At 41.8% G+C, this 15,925-nt stretch overlaps 1 pseudogene; it reads right to left on the bottom strand.

The window, feature by feature from the left end:
* Window positions 1-12,836: 12,836 nt before the first annotated feature.
* LOC118010802 lies at window positions 12,837-14,542 on the bottom strand (annotated as a pseudogene).
* Between the last annotated feature and the right edge of the window lie 1,383 nt (window positions 14,543-15,925).

The raw sequence follows: 15,925 nt of genomic DNA, 5'->3' as shown, positions 1-15,925 counted from the left end.
AACTTGCCTTAATTCATCATTTAACTTAACTTACCAAAACTAAGTTTTTGGGTAACCAAAAGGTTTTGGAAACTATTTGTTTGAAAATTCACCTAGAAACTCTTATCCCATTTACATCTATGTAAAGCATTTGTTCTTAAAATTATGTTTAGATTACTTATGAAAACTGTATTAGACATTAGACAAAGTTACGCATTATCCCACGTTATTTTTCTGGCTGACTAATTTTGTAACACAGAAAACATTTACTTTATAGATTAGTAAACCCAAGTAGAATAAAAGTTGTATGTCTATATTACATTCATTCTACGTTGATAACTGCACAGACATGTCTATTTTTTTCTAAAGATTTTATTTATTTTTAAGTAATCTCCACACCCAGTGTGAGGCTTGAACTCACAACCCCAAAATCAAGAGTCACACGCTCCACCAACTGAGCCAGCCAGGTGCCCCTGGACATGTCTATTTTTTTTTTTTTTAAGATTTTATTTGTTAATTTGAGACAGAGAGTGAGCAAGAGTGAGAGCATGAGTGGGGTAGGGGGGCGGGTACAGAGGGAGAGGGAGAAGCAGACTCCCCACTGAGCAGGGAGCCAGACACGGGGCTCAATTCCAGGACTCCGGGATCATGACCTGAGCCGAAGGCAGATGCTCAACCGACTGAGACACCCAGGTGCCTCGGCATGTCTATTTTAATTAAACCAACAAATTTAAACTAGCTTTTATTCACTGAAGATTATCTTAGAACATATGAATTTGAAACAAAAAAAAAGACCAAAAACATTTGGGTTAGTTTTCCTATTTTTAAGAGCTCTAGGAATCCTTCCACAAAGGCTTTAGAAGATTCCACTCCCCACCCCCTGCCTGGGTATATAGTTTTATTGTAGTTTAGGGGAGAGGGCCTAAAAAAATTCCTATCAGATTTTGAATATCAGCTTGCAATTTAGCCAACTGCTAAAAAAAAATCTCTTTATATAGCTCATCAGTTTTCAGCTGAGACGAACAGTAAATACTTCTGGCAGTATTTAACAACCCCTTGGATTCAAGAGACATTTAGAAAGAGCACGCAAAAGATATTTTGTTTTCCTTTCTCTATTGAGATTTGGGAGAGTCAAGTCTGATAAGAATTCTCACCCTTAGCCAGCTTTAGTTAGCTTCCCCAGGATCCCATCTATAAGCTCCAAGTAGGGTTTAAAGTAGAGTGAAGCTCCAGTATCTACTAGAATTCACCAAGGTTTTTCATTCATTTTTAGTTTTCCCTTATTTTGTTTAAGGGAATTATGTAGCATTTTACTAGAAAATGTCTCAGAGTTTCATCAACTCTGGGAGGGGCCCATATGAGGTCCCTTCTTGGAGCATAGATTTGGGATTGTCTGTAAGGCCACTAATTTGGTGGATTTTGTTTATAGTCTTGTCCCAAAGTCCTTTCCCAAAGAGCAAAGTGCTTAGTGCTCATAATGCTTGGTCAGACCAGTGGCCTCTCATCCTAGTTTCTGCCATTTTATCAATCTATTAATCTTAGGAGGTATTACATTTACAAAAATTTTTGAGGGTTTTCTGTGGGTTTTGGAAATTTTTAAATATGGCCCTTGGTTTGGCCTTTGACCAAGGAGTAAAAGATAGTTGAACAGGATCTGTAGCCTTAGGTGGTCTTACTGTAAAAGGTAAAACTGTTTAAGAGCCTTTTCAAAGTGAAAAAAGCTATTGAGACAGAGGATTACTTGAGTAAGTACTCAGATAAAGGAAGATAGAGGGAAGTGGTAGGGGTTATATCAGTCTTACGGTCTATTTTTTTAGGTACCTCTGATATTTTTAATTTTTCAGTAGCCTTTCACAACAGAACTTTCATTATAGGTATTTTGGAATTTTGAAGCACTTTGGAGGTTTCTGTATGCCAATTAAAATAGGTTTCGCATTCCATTTGTTTGACTTGGAAACCCATGCTTTTAAGTGCACTTTTAAAAACGAACTTACCTAATTCGAACATTCCTCAAAATGGCCATTGTAATTCTCTTAAAGGCTGGCAGCAGTTAGGTAGGAACCTAGCCACAAGTAGAATTTAACCTACATTTTGGTCTGGTCATATCTAGCCACAAATGGGGTATAGCGCACATTTCTGTCTAGCCGGATTTTAGAGCCTTCAACTGCACAGTTACCAAGCCCAGTTCTCAGGACACAAAAGCTTAGCATAATTTTGCCTTTTTTCTTTTTTTTTTTAAAGATTTTATTTATTTCTCTGACAGAGAGAGCACAAGCAGGGAGAGCAGGAGGCAGAGGGAGAGGGAGAAGCAGGCTCCCCGCGGAGCAGAAGCCCAACACAAAGCTTGATCCCAGGACCCTGGGATCATGACCAGAGTTGAAGGCAGATGCTTAACCAACTGAGCCACCCAGGCGCCCCATTTTGCCATTTTTGTAGATATCTATAGCTTCTGGAACCATAGCTCTTGGATATATTTTATGTCTAAGAACTATGCTCATGGCCTTCGGGAGGCATGCTGGAAGGTGGTGTACTTAACTCTTTCAGCAATCTCATTTTTTTGACTAAGCTTTTGGGTCTCCTGGAGCCCAACTAACACCCAAGAGGGATGTGCCACTGGGTTGGGGATTTTATGGTATTTTACGATGTACCTTGTTGTACGGAAATTCTTTTGAGGTTGGCAGGTGACCTAGTGTCCATCTAACCTGTTTTGTAATCAACTTATCCTAACATAGGAGTCTTCAAGCTAGGTGGCACACAAATACTCTGTCAGCTTCTAAGTGCTCCACCCAGGTTCACCAATTTTGTGGCTTTTTTTTTCTCTTTGCCTCCAAGATTCCCATTAGCAATAGCCTTTACTTAAAAAAAAAAAAAAAAATGTTATTCACCTTAGGCCTCTCACTGGACCTTGTCCAGTTTAAATTAAACCCAGTCTGGATCCAAATCCATTCTGGTTTTTAAGTTGGACCGAGTCTGATTCTGGACTAAATCCAAGTTTTACAAAGGGCCCAGTTCAACTCAGGATCCAATCTGGTAACCATCATCAGTTCCCAGCATGAAATTTGGGAGAGTGGGGAGAGAGAATTCAGGGAGGGATTCCAATCAAATGAGGAACTGTGGAAAGTCACTTAGATTAGGAGCTCCATGCAAAGAGAGATGAGCTCAGAACTTAGAGGAACTTACCCATGGCCCTCAGAAATAGCAAGAAAGAGTACTCAAAAGGGTTTTTGGGTACCATACCCGTGATTCTCATTGTCCCTGAAGCTGTTGGAAGTCTCCTTCAGCCCTGCACTGCCACCAAATCTGTTAAACAACAAAATTCAATTAAGTAAATTAAAAGATACAATTGGCTTTATTCAACAACTCATGAATCAGGCAGTATCCCATCTAGCAAAGAGAAAGGAGCTCTGAAGAGCTGTAGAAAAAGAAAGGTTTCTAAAGGCAGAAAGGGGAAAAGAAATGGAAGTTATCAGCAAAGAGTGCATTGTTTCAGGCAAGGTTGCCTTCCAAAGAGTGATAGAAAGGTTCTATCAGGCAGATTTATTCACTAGCCACTGACCAAGTAATTCCAGATTGATTGGTTAAAGGTTACATTTCCAGGGACCCCTGGGTGGCTCAGTTGGTTAAGTGTCTGCCTTCAGTTTGGGCCATGTTCCCAGGGTCCTGGGATCGAGTCCCAAATTGGGCTCCTTGCTCAGCAGGGAGCCTGCTTCTCCCTCTGCCTGCCGCTCCTCCTGCTTGTGCTCTCTCGCTCTCTCTCTCTGAGGAAAAAAAAAAAAATTACATTCTCAGGAGAAGCTGAAACTGCAATTAGATTAAGTATTAAGTTTTGGTTTGCTGACATGGGGCTCAGCATCAGTGACTCTGTTTTGGATTGGTTATCTTGTAGCCAGGACACAGGGGTGCAAGAGCACCTGGCTTTGGGGACCCTAAACAGATTGACTTTGGCCACTTACCACTGACAAAATCCAGAGGCAGAAAGACAAGTGGTGGTGAAGCAAGAAAGGCATTTATTTCAGAGAGGCCAACACTGGGAAGATAGTGGACTAATCTCTCAAAGACTGTCTCCTAAGTGCTGAAAATACTTCTAGGTTTATATAAAGAAAATGTGGGACAAAGGTTGGTGGGTACATGCAGGTGGGCAGTAAAGGTCAGGTCAGTCGTTGTATTGGGGTCAATCATGGCTGGGGTCTTGCTGTCTCAGGGCTGTCCTTATTGCTTGAGGGGGTAGTTCTGCTTCCCATCATGGGATGCTTTGCCCGCCGGGTCTTTTGTATAAGTTAGAGATAATCCAGAAAGAAGAACTTAAATCAATTAGAAGTTTGAGGATGAAATGGCGGTAGTCCTCTGTCAATCCCTTTTTAACACTAGATTATATCTTTTTTTTTTTAAGGTTTTATTTATTTATTTGACAGAGAGAGAGAGCATAAGCAGGGGAGCGACAGGCAGAGGGAGAGGGAGAAGCAGGCTCCCTGCTGAGCAGGGAGCCCCAATGTGGGGCTCCATCCCAGGACCCTGAGATCATGACCTGAGCTGAAGGCAGATGCTTAACCGACTGAGCCACCCAGGCACCCCTAGATTATAGCTTTTTGAACAGAGTGTAATTTATTGTTTTGTAGGTAATTAGTTGATCCTTGAGTAAATGAATTTATGTTCCAGAAATATTTAAGGCAAACTTAAGTTTCTTCTTTTTGAAAAAAAAACAAAGTTTAAAAATTGTTCATTTAAGGGCACCTGGCTGGCTCAGTTGGTAGAGCATGAGACTCTTGATCTCAGGGTTGTGAGTTCAAGCCCCACGTTGAGTGTAGAAATTACTTAAAAAAATAAAATCTTAAAAAAAATTGTTCATTTAAATTATCAGTTTCATTCATATATTTGTACACAATTTGGAAAACACAAAAAAGGAAAGAAAAGAAAAATAATCAAATATTAAAAAATCACTCTAAACATTTTGTATATTTCTTTCTAGCTTTATTTTCTGTGTAATAATTTTTATGAATTTAAATGTTTTATGTAGTTAAAAGGGTGGTTAAAAATATACATACATACATACATATGTGTGTGTGTGTACTATATGTACATATATATGTATATATAGTGTAGGGGCCAAGGGGCAGGCCAACCAAAAATGTGGTACTTTGGTATGAAGATTATTCTGAGTTAAAAGCAATCAAAAGCCAGCAGATTAAGGAAAAGCTCTTTACCACCCCCTCAACTGACTAAATTTACATTGGAAAGGAGAGCCTGTACCAGGAAGGGAGCTATTAAAAGAGATTCCTCTTTACTTAAGACACTTATTTGCATAAAGGAGCACCCTTTGTTTTCCAAACATCTTCTCTCACCTTCCTACTAAGGTCTTCTTCCCCTTTCTATCTCCAGACCCCTACCCCTCACCTCAGCTCAGGATGTCATATAAATCTCATATTGCCTGACTGTCTTTGGAATTTCATATTTGTATGGATTTCCTGTACTTACAAAACAAAATTTGATTTTTTCCTGTTAATCTGTTTCATGTCAGTTTAATTCTTACTCCAGCTACAAGGACCTTGAAGGACAGAGAAAATTTTTCCTCCCTGACAATAGGTATATCTCTCTATATAATATATATAGTTATTTATATATATATATAATTATTAGGTGCATATGATTATTATATAGTTACATGTACAATTATTATATATCTTTATTATATTTTATCATGTACATATGTTTCAAATATAAGATTTCTGAGAGGACTTTCTCTTTTAAAATTGTTTATTTTTTTTAAGTAAGCTCTATGCCCAGTGTAGCCTTGAACTCACAACCCTGAGATCAAGAGTTGCATGCTCGGGGCGCCTGGGTGGCTCAGTTGTTAAGCATCTGCCTTCGGCTCAGGTCATGATCCCAGGGTCCTGGAATTGAGCCCCGCATCGGGCTCCCTGCTTGGCAGGAAGCCTGCTTCTCCCTCTCCCACTCCCCCGCTTGTGTTCCTGCTCTCGCTAACTCTCTCTGTCAAATAAGTAAATAAAATCTTTAAAAAAAAAAAAAAAAGAGTTGCATGCTCTACTGACTGAGCCAGCCAGGCGCCCCTCTGAGACTTTTGTTAAAGGTTAATATTTCTAACATGATTACTAATTATATTGTTAGACTATTTTAAAAACACTTTCTTTTAAGTACTCTTTTTTGCTGTGTAAGAGGTAGCCAAATACATTTCCAAGTATTTAGCAGTATGAGTATACAATCATATTAAGGAGCGGATTAATTAACTTTTAAAAAAAATAATAGAATTTTTACAGTAAACTCGGAACTTTTATTGAAGCTTTTGTTCACATTTTTCAAGATTGCTCCATGAGTATTTTCCTAGAAAGTAAATAATCTGTTATTTCCTGCTATGCTAGGTTATAAACCAGGTTAATGGAAGATTGCAAATAGAATAGAAATAATTGAGGAAAACATATAATACCCTATTGTTTGTTTGTTTGTTTCTGTTCCAGTTTCTTTTTCTAACATCCCACGAAAGCATTAATGGTGGGGAAATTTAAACTCTAAAATACAAGAGACAGACTAGACACCTGGGTGGCTCAGTTGGTTAAACGTCTGCCTTTGACTCAGGTCATCCCAAGGTCAGGCTCCTTGCTCAGCAGGGAGCCTGCTTCTCCCTCTGCTTGCCGCTCCCCCTGCTTGTGTTCTTTCTCTATTTCTCTGACAAATACATAAAATATTTAAAAAAATAAAAAAATAAAATAATAAAATAAAATACAAGAGAAATGAAATAATTTATATATAAGTGTTGTAAATATGTACAAGTAAAAGTTACAAAGGTACAGAACTCACCCTTTGCAGCTTTGCTGATTTTTTCACACAATAAAGTTGAATATAACATATACTGAAATTTGCAAAGGAAATTGGGAAGGGGGATGTTATCCAAATTCAGCTTGACATTTTCAAATGTCAGTTGCACTTTTTGGAACTGCCTTTGAGAATGTTGTGTATCACTATCTTGAAGTCAAAATATTAAGCATGGCAGGAATGTCTTTGAGGCTAAATACAAAACAAGGGATTCATTCATTCATTCATTTAACATTTACTGACTATTGTTATGTCCCTTGTACTTGAGTAGATTCTGTCGTGCAAAGATAGCTGAGACACAGTAGGGAGAGAGACAGGTACAAAATCATAAAAATGATGGTGAATTGTGAAAAATGGTATTATGGTGTAAAGGTGTAAAGAAACATATGCTTGTAACAACAGAGCCCCCGAATACATGAAAACAAAGCCTGTCAAAATTGAAGTGAGAAATAGACAATTCAAAAATAATAGTTGGGAGACCAAGACCACACTTTCAATAATCAATATAATGTACACTTTAGATGAATTAATTGTAAGGTTTGTGAATTATATCTTAACATACCTAGGGTTTTTTTTTTTAAAGATATAGAAGGGCTTTGGTAATAAGGACTTCATATGGTAAATGGGCATCTAAAAATAACTCAGCTTTTCTGATTTCCTAAAGGAATATTATCATATACATTTTAAAAATGAAAAAGTATATATATGAGAGAAGTGTATTACATATAATTGCTTAAAACCATCCCTTCTATCACCCAATGATATCTAATTTTTTTTAGCACTTGCTAACATTTAACATTCCATGCACATATTATATTTTTGTTGTAAAATAGATAATGCTGGGGCACTTGGATGGCTCAGCCGGTTAAGGATCTGCCTTAGGCTCAGGTCATGATCCCAGGGTCAGGCTCCAGCCCCGAGTTGGGCTTCCTGCTTCCTGGGAAGCCTGCTTCTCCTTCTCCCTCTGTCTGCCACTCCCCCTGCTTGTGTGCTCTCTCTCTCTCTCTCTCTGTGTCAATAAATAAATAAAATATTTAAAAAAAAAGAATTAAAAAAGATTTTATTTATTTATTTGAGAGAGAGAACATGAGTGAGCATGAGTAGGGGAGGGGCAGAGGGAGAAGCAGAGAGAATCTCAACTAAGCACTCCCCCTCCCCCCACAGTTGGAGCAGGACCATGGGACCTGACCCTAAATCAAGTCAACCCCTTAACTGACTGAGCCACACTCGGGGCTGGAGCCTGACCCTGGGATCATGACCTGAGCCTAAGGCAGATCCTTAACCGACTGAGCCATCCAAGTGCCCCAGCATTATCTATTTTACAACAAAAATATAATATGTGCATGGAATGTTAAATGTTAGCAAGTGCTAAAAAAAATTAGATATCATTGGGTGATAGAAGGGATGGTTTTAAACAATTATATGTAATACACTTCTCTCATATATATACTTTTTCATGTGCCCCATGAGTAAGAATTTTACAACAAATTTCTGTCAACATGACAGACAAAGCTGAAATAATATTTGCATTAAAATAATATTTTATTTTTGAGGCACCTGGCTGGCTCATTCGGTAAAGCATGGGACTCTTGATCTCAGGGTTGTGAGCTCAAGCACCACATTGGGCATGGGGCCTACTTAAAAAAAAAAAAAAGAAAAAAATCATATTTTATCTTTTAATTGCTATTGAGGCTGATTTTTTAGTTCATGTCTACTGCTTATTTGCTACTTCTTTGCAAAGTACATTTCATGTGCCATGCCTGTTTTTCAATGGGGATATTTATAATTTTTTGACTGAGGAGCTCTCTAAATGTTATGGATATTGACATTTGGTCTATCATATTACTGGAGTCCTCTTATATTCATTTAATTGCCTCTAAAACGCTGGAAACTAATATGTTATGTTTGCTATTCCTTATCCACTTCCTTCAGTATTCCCTTCTTACATAAACACCAGTTTATCTGTGAAGTGGTGAAAAGATGAATAATCTGTGATTTTTCTGATACACATTAGAAATTATTTGGATTTGAACTAATTTTTACCCTTATTACATAGACTTTATACAATACCCAAATTGAAAATCACAACTGTTCTCCTACCAAATCATCAGATCTTTATCAATTTTACCTTGTTTACCTTTTTTTTTTTTAAGATTTTATTTATTCATTTGACTGAGAGAGAGCACAAGCTGGGGGAGTGGCAGGCAGGGGGAGAGGGAGAAGCAGACCCCCCACAGATCAGGGGGAGTCCGATGTGGTACTTGATAGCAGGACCCCGGGATCATGACCTGAACCGAAGGCAGTCGCTTAACCAACTGAGGCACACAGGCACCCTGTTTACCTTCTAAAAAGGCAATATTATTCTGTTTATATGTTTTCAGGGAATATACTCATCAATTTAAATGTGCAATGCTTTTCTTCTTAAGTAGAATAATTGTTTAAAGATTGACATAATGGCATATTCTTTATATAGAAAAACAATAAGATTTTAGAGATCATCTTATGTTTCACTTTTTTAATAAAAGAGAAGGTTGTAAAAACATTAATTGATTTAGAAATGTAAACTATCTAGTAAAAAATATTTAACATAAAATTTACCATCTTAATCATTTTTAAGTACACAGTTCAGTAGTGTTAAGTATATTCACATTGTTGTGCAAAAAAATCTCCATCTCCGTGTAAGTTTTTCACATTGGAAATCTGAAACACTATGCCTATGTAAAGACTCCTCTTTTCCCTCTCCCCTTCCATGGTTATCACCATTCCACTTTCTGTCTCTATGAATTTGACTCATATAAGTGGAATCACACAGTATTTGTCTTTTTGTGATTGGTTTATTTCCCTTAGTATAATGTCCTTACGTTTCATCCATGTTGTAGCATGTGGCTGGATTTCCTTTCTATTTAAGACAGAATGATATTCCATTGCATGTACATACTACATTTTTAAAATCCATTTATCCATTGACTGAGATTTGGGTTGCTTTCACCTCTTGGCTCTTACAAATCATGCTGCTAGGAACATGGGCATGCAAATATTTCTTTGAGACATCATTTTTAATTCTTTTGGATATATACCCAGAAGTAGGATTGCTAGTTCATATGGTCGTTCTATTTCTAATTCTTTGCAGAAACTCCATTGTTTTCCACAGCAATTGCACCATATTTCCTGCCAATGGTGCATAAAGTTTCTAATTTCTCCACAACCTTACCAATACCTGTTCTTTTTTATAATAGTAGCAATCCTAATGGGTGTGAGATGATATCTCATTGTGGTTTTGATTTGCATTTCTATGAGGATTAGTGATGTCGAGCATTTTCTGTGCTTCTTGGCCATTTGTTAATCAGCCCCTTTATTTTTATTTTTACTTTTTTTAAGGGTTTATTTATTTATTTGTTAGAGAATGAGCACAAGCAGGGGGAGCTGTGGGCAGAGGGAGAAGCAGACTCCCCGCTGAGCAGGGAGCCCGATGCAGGACTCAAGCCCAGAAGCCTGGGACTGAGACCTGAGCCAAAGGCAGACACCCAACCGACTGAGCCACCCAGGTGTCCTAGAATTATTTTACATTAATGACTTTGGCAAAAGAATTATTAACGGCATTGTTTTTTTTATACTGGTATGTAATAGAACTGCAAGATTCTTTTTTTTTTTTTAAGATTTTTTATTTATTTATTTGACAGAGAGAGACCTAGCGAGAGCAGGAACACAAGCAGGGGGAGCGGGAGAGGGAGAAGCAGGCTTCCCACCGAGCAGGGACCCCAATGCGGGACTCGATCCCGGGACTCTGGGATCATGACCTGAGCTGAAGGCAGACGCCCAACGACTGAGCCACCCAGGCGTCTGAACTGCAAGATTCTTTACTGGTATGCAGCTTTCAGTAGTTCATTTAAAGATGGAGTATTTTTTGCATATCTAATTTTAAAATTTATTTATTTTTAAAGATTTTATTTATTTATTTAACAGAGAGAGACACAGTGAGAGAGGGAACACAAGCAGGGGGAGTGCGAGAAGCAGGCTTCCCATGGAGCAGGGAGCCTGATGTGGGGCTCAATCCCAGGACCCCGGGATCACGACCCAAGCAGAAGGCTGAGCCACACAGGCACCCCTAAAATTTATTTTGTTTAACTGTAAAAATTTTTATTGTTATCTGATATAAATCCTTTACAAGTGAGCCATCTTTCACACTAGAAAATACATGTAAAATATATGGCATATTGTCTAGCGTATAAAAGAAATGCAATAAAAAGTATTTCTTGGGGCACCTGCGTGGCTCAGTTGGTTGAGCTTCTGCCTTCAGCTCTGGTTGTGATTCCAGGCCAGCGAGTCTGGAATTTAAAAAAAAAAATTAAAATTAAAAAAAAAAAAAGATTCTCTCTCTCCCTCTGCCCAAGCCCCTGCTCGTGCTTTCTTGTGCTATCTCAAATAAATAAATTAAAAAACATTATTTCCGAAAAACAAACTGAGGGTTCTAGAGGGGAGGGGGGGGTGGGAGGATGGGTTAGCCTGGTGATGGGTATTAAAGAGGGCACATTCTGCATGGAGCACTGGGTGTTATACACAAACAATGAATCATGGAACACTACATCTAAAACTAATGATGTATGGTGATTAACATAATAAAAATTAAAAAAAATAAAAAAATTATTTCCTACTAATTAGTATTCAAACATTTCTATTATTCTTAGAAGATATTTAAAAATATAATTTACCAATGAATTTCTTCCATGGTTGAAAACTTAAAACAGTTAGAAAAAGAAAGATTCTCTCTCTCTTTTTTTTTTTTTCATGTTCACCACAGCTTTTACTGAGAAAAGGAAGTGTTGAGCACCTACTCTGGGCCAGGCATTCTCCACCCATGATATTTAAATACTGAGCTTTAATCCCCATGAGAACCCCTAGAAAGAACACAGCCTCACTTTTTTTTTTTAATGATTTATTTATTTATTTGAGAGAGAGAGAGTGCGCACTCACGCACTCAGGCACTCGAGGGAAAGGAGGGGCAGAGGGAAAGAATCTCAAGTGGACTCCCTGCTGAGCGGGGAGCCCCAGGCAGGGCTGGGTCTCAGGACCCCGAGATCATGATCTCAGCCAAATCAAGAGACCCACGCTCAACTGACTGAGCCACCCAGGCGCTCCCACAGCCTTACTTTTATGTTGAAGGTAGGCACAGAGAGGTTGAGCCATTTGCCAGAAGTCACAGAAACTGTTTTTTGTTTTTTGTTTTTTAATATTTTATTTATTTATTTGACAGAAAGATACACAGCAAGAGAGGGAACACAGGCAGGGGGAGTGGGAGAGGGAGAAGCAGGCTTCCCGCTGAGCAGGGAGCCCGATGCGGGGCTCGATTCCAGAACCCTGGGATCACGACCCAAGCAGAAGGCAGACGCCCAACACCTGAGCCACACAGGTGTCCCTAGAAGTCACACAGACTTTAAAAAAGCATTTGAACTCTGGCTTCTGAGTAAGAGATCTGTAAGTTCTCTTTTCTTTTCTTTTTTTTTTAAAGATTTTATTTATTTATTTAATTGACAGGAGAGAGAGAGAGACAGCAAGAGCGGGAACAAGCAGGAGGAGTGGGAGGGGGAGAAGCAGGACTCCCGCCGAGCAGGGAGCCCGATGCGGGACTCGATCCCAGGACCCTGAGATCATGACCTGAGCCGAAGGCAGACGTTCAACAACTGAGCCACCCAGGCGCCCCGAGTAAGTTCCCTTTTCATTAGAAGCCTTAGAGTCACCATTTGTAGGATACTTGTGTGGGGTGAGGGGGTGGGATAGGGCATCCAGAGCCTCCGGACACCTGGATCTTCTAGTGTGGGGGAGGAGGCTGTCCCTTACCCTATGATCCATGTACATTTTTAGGGAGCAGGATGGGTTTTTGCAAATCTGCCCCTCCATTTTGTGAGACAGAATGTGGGTCCCCCCCCCCCCCCCCCCGTGACTGGCTGTGTGAGCGGCTCGGGGCGACTTCCTTGGTGTCAGCCGGGGTTTGCCAAAGCCTGGGTGTCCCAGTGTGAAAAAGGGGGCCTGTGCTTTCAATCATCCGGCTCCAGGCGCTGCGAAAGGACGCTGAGGCTGCGCTGGAACTTCTCAAGAGATGCAGCCTGTGGCGCCCCCACGCCGCGGCTTCCCCAGAGCAGCCTCTCTCTCTCCGGAGCCTGGCTGCCGCCTCGTGGAACTCGGGCAAATGCAGGGCCATCTGACGTGCCGGGTGCTGGTTGTGCAGCAGCTGCTCGCTGGCCTCCTCTCGTGGCCCCCAGAGTTCCCCGCTCCCCAGCAGGAGCACCGTGGGTGCCACGTGTGGCAGTGCCACCTCGCCCGGGGCGCAGGGTCAGCCACCCTCGTTGAGCACCCACATCAGCAGCTTCACTTCCGGCTCGGAGGCCAGCGCAGCCTCTGTGCGTCTCCTTTGGAGCTGGCGCCACGTGCGATCCAGCTGGGACCCCTGGGACCTGAGCAGGGCGCCCTTGTCTGCGGCCAGTCCGGGCGGATCCCCTGCTGCCCCTGGCTGCGACGCCAGCACCAGCTCCACCATCCACCTCAGGGGGGCCCCGCGCTCCTCCAGCGGCGGCGCGCAGCCCAGCAAGGCCAGCGCCAGCACCTCGTGTCTCTCCAGAAGTTCCAACCTCAAGCAATGCCCCTGGGGAAGTGTGAACAGCTCCAGGCCAGAGGCGACCCCCTTGGCACCCCGCTGAGCCTTGGTTCCCTCCTAGAAGGACTGTAGTCCGGCAGCCCACTAATAATAGGTAGAGGGCGGCGCTCCCAGGATGGTGGGCCAGGAACAGGCCTTTGGCTTCTGGGGGCCGATTCTGGGGGCCCAGCAGGCAAGAGGGCTTGTTAGGGGGTCAGAAAGAGACCGCAGCCTGGGGTCTTGCAAAATTTCGGTTCTCTTTCTCCTCTTCCTCATCAACTTCCCACCATGGGGCCTCTGCTTCTGGGCCGCCATGGCCAGGGGGTGTTCCTTGGGCGCTGGGCGCACCGTTTGTTAGGAGGCATCCACATCATCCTGGAGCATCACTGAGGGTGTTCAAGGTGGCTTGGTGGGTGCCTTGGCATAAAGCTGCCCATCAGAGGCCCTGAGGCTGTTAGCAATGGACCCCGGCAGAGCTGGGGTTTTCAGCAATACGGGATCACTACCTGTTCGAGGGAGGGCACATGTGGGCACACCTGAGGCTCCTGGTCCAGACTGGTCTTCTCTTGACGGCCCCATGGGCTCCAAACCTCTGGGTTGACTGCCACTCCACTTCCTAGCCCTGGGCCACTCTATCCGAGCTGGCCTGTCTGGGAGGGAGTCCTCACTAAAGCTGCGTCAAATAGGTCCTTGCTGTATCACAGGCCTGGAGGCCACAGCCCCTATGGCCCGGGACAGGGGACGCTGCCTCGTCGCATAGCTAAGAGCCAGGGAGGGCAGGCTTGGGAAACACTCATCCTCCAGCTGAAAGAGGGCTGTGTGCTGGCCTGGTTGGGGATGCAGGGCCACATGGAGCCCCTCGAAGTATAGGGCTGAGCCCTGCCAGCAGCAGGAGATCACTGGGGGGCCCCCATGGGACCAGGGACAGGAACTAAAAAGTCCCCATCTTGCTGACAGGAGGCCGTGGTCCCAGGGTTGGCTGGCAAACTCCTCTCCATCCTGTGGCACCTGCATGGGGCTCTTGGGTGTAGAGGGTCCAGGGTTTGAACTCTGTGCTTTCAATAGTCCTTAGTCCTCCGCATCTGGGCTGGGACCCACTGAGCTGTCAAGAGGCTGCCCTCCCCCACCCCCACCAGCTCCATGTTAAGTGCAGAGTCTGCTTGAGAGTCTCTCCTTCTTCCTCTGCCCCTCCCCACCCTCTCTCAAATAAATAAATAAAATTTTAAAAAAATAATATTTTAATAAATGGGTGGTGACAGATGGTAACTATACTTATGATGGTATACATATCATAATGTGCATAATTGTCAAATCACTATGTTGTACTTCTGAAACTAATATAATATGTCAAGTATACTTCAATTAAAAAGTAAAAAAAAATTTAAGTTTAATTTCTATTTTTTATTTATTTGTTAAAGTTTAAATTTTAGAGAATGATACTCCCTAGGGAGCTATTTATAAGTTGTTTTTCTTTTTCTCTTCTTTTTTTTCTTTAAAGATTTTATTTATTTATTTGACAGAGAGAGACACAGCGAGAGAGGGAACACAAGCCAGGGGAGTGGGAGAGGGAGAAGCAGGCTTCCTGCCGAGCAGGGAGCCCGATGTGGGGCTCGATTCCAGGGCCCTGGGATCATGACCTGAGCCAAGGGCAGACTCTTAACGACTGAGCCACCCAGGTGCCCCAGTATAAGTTGTTTGTCTTTATTTAAAAATTCATTAAAATCTTGAAGACAATTTAATAAAGTTACCATTATTTCGATCAGATGTGTTACTTTTATTATCTTCAATCTCAGGTTAGAAAAAATAATTTATTCAATTAATTCCTTTTGACATTACTCATTTTTATGAATGTAAAGGAGTGTTTACTTTTAAACTCTGGAATTCAAGTGACGTAAAGCATCAACTTGCCTTTAGATGTCATAATGGCTTTTATACTGAGACACTAAAAAAATATATCCCATGATAATAACTAGGTTATCACAACAGGAGAGTATAAAGCTTTCTTTTTTTCCTTTTTTTTTTAAGATTTTATTTTTGTGAGAGAGAGAGAGCACACTTGCGCAAGTGGGGGTGGGAGGCAGAGGGAGAAGCAGGGAGCCGGATTCCAGACTGGATCCCAGGACCCTAGGATCACGACCTGAGCCGAAGGCAGAGGCTTAACTGACTAAGCCATCCAGGTGCCCTGAAGAATATGAAGCTTTCTTTTCTTTTTAAAGACTATTTATTTGAGAGAGAGAGAGCGCACACAGGCAGCACACAAATGCACGCATATGTGGGGAGGGACAGAGGGAAAGGGAGAGAGTCTTAAGCAGAGTGCGCTGAGCTTGGATGGAGCCTACTCAGGGCTGGATCTCATGACCCTGAGATCAGGACCTGAGCCAAAGTCAAGAGTCCAATGCTTAACCTACTGCACCACCCAGGTGCCCCAAGAGTATAAAACTTTCTTAGCATGTGACCTCAAAAATGCCCTTTTGCTAGTGTAACTGAACTAAG

This window comes from Mirounga leonina, unplaced genomic scaffold (assembly GCF_011800145.1).
Source record: "Mirounga leonina isolate KUSES-001 unplaced genomic scaffold, KU_Mleo_1.0 Mir_101664, whole genome shotgun sequence".
NCBI classification, from domain to species: Eukaryota; Metazoa; Chordata; class Mammalia; order Carnivora; family Phocidae; genus Mirounga; species Mirounga leonina.
Note: the sequence above shows the minus strand (reverse complement) of the source record. Positions and strands in the feature narration are given on the sequence as shown.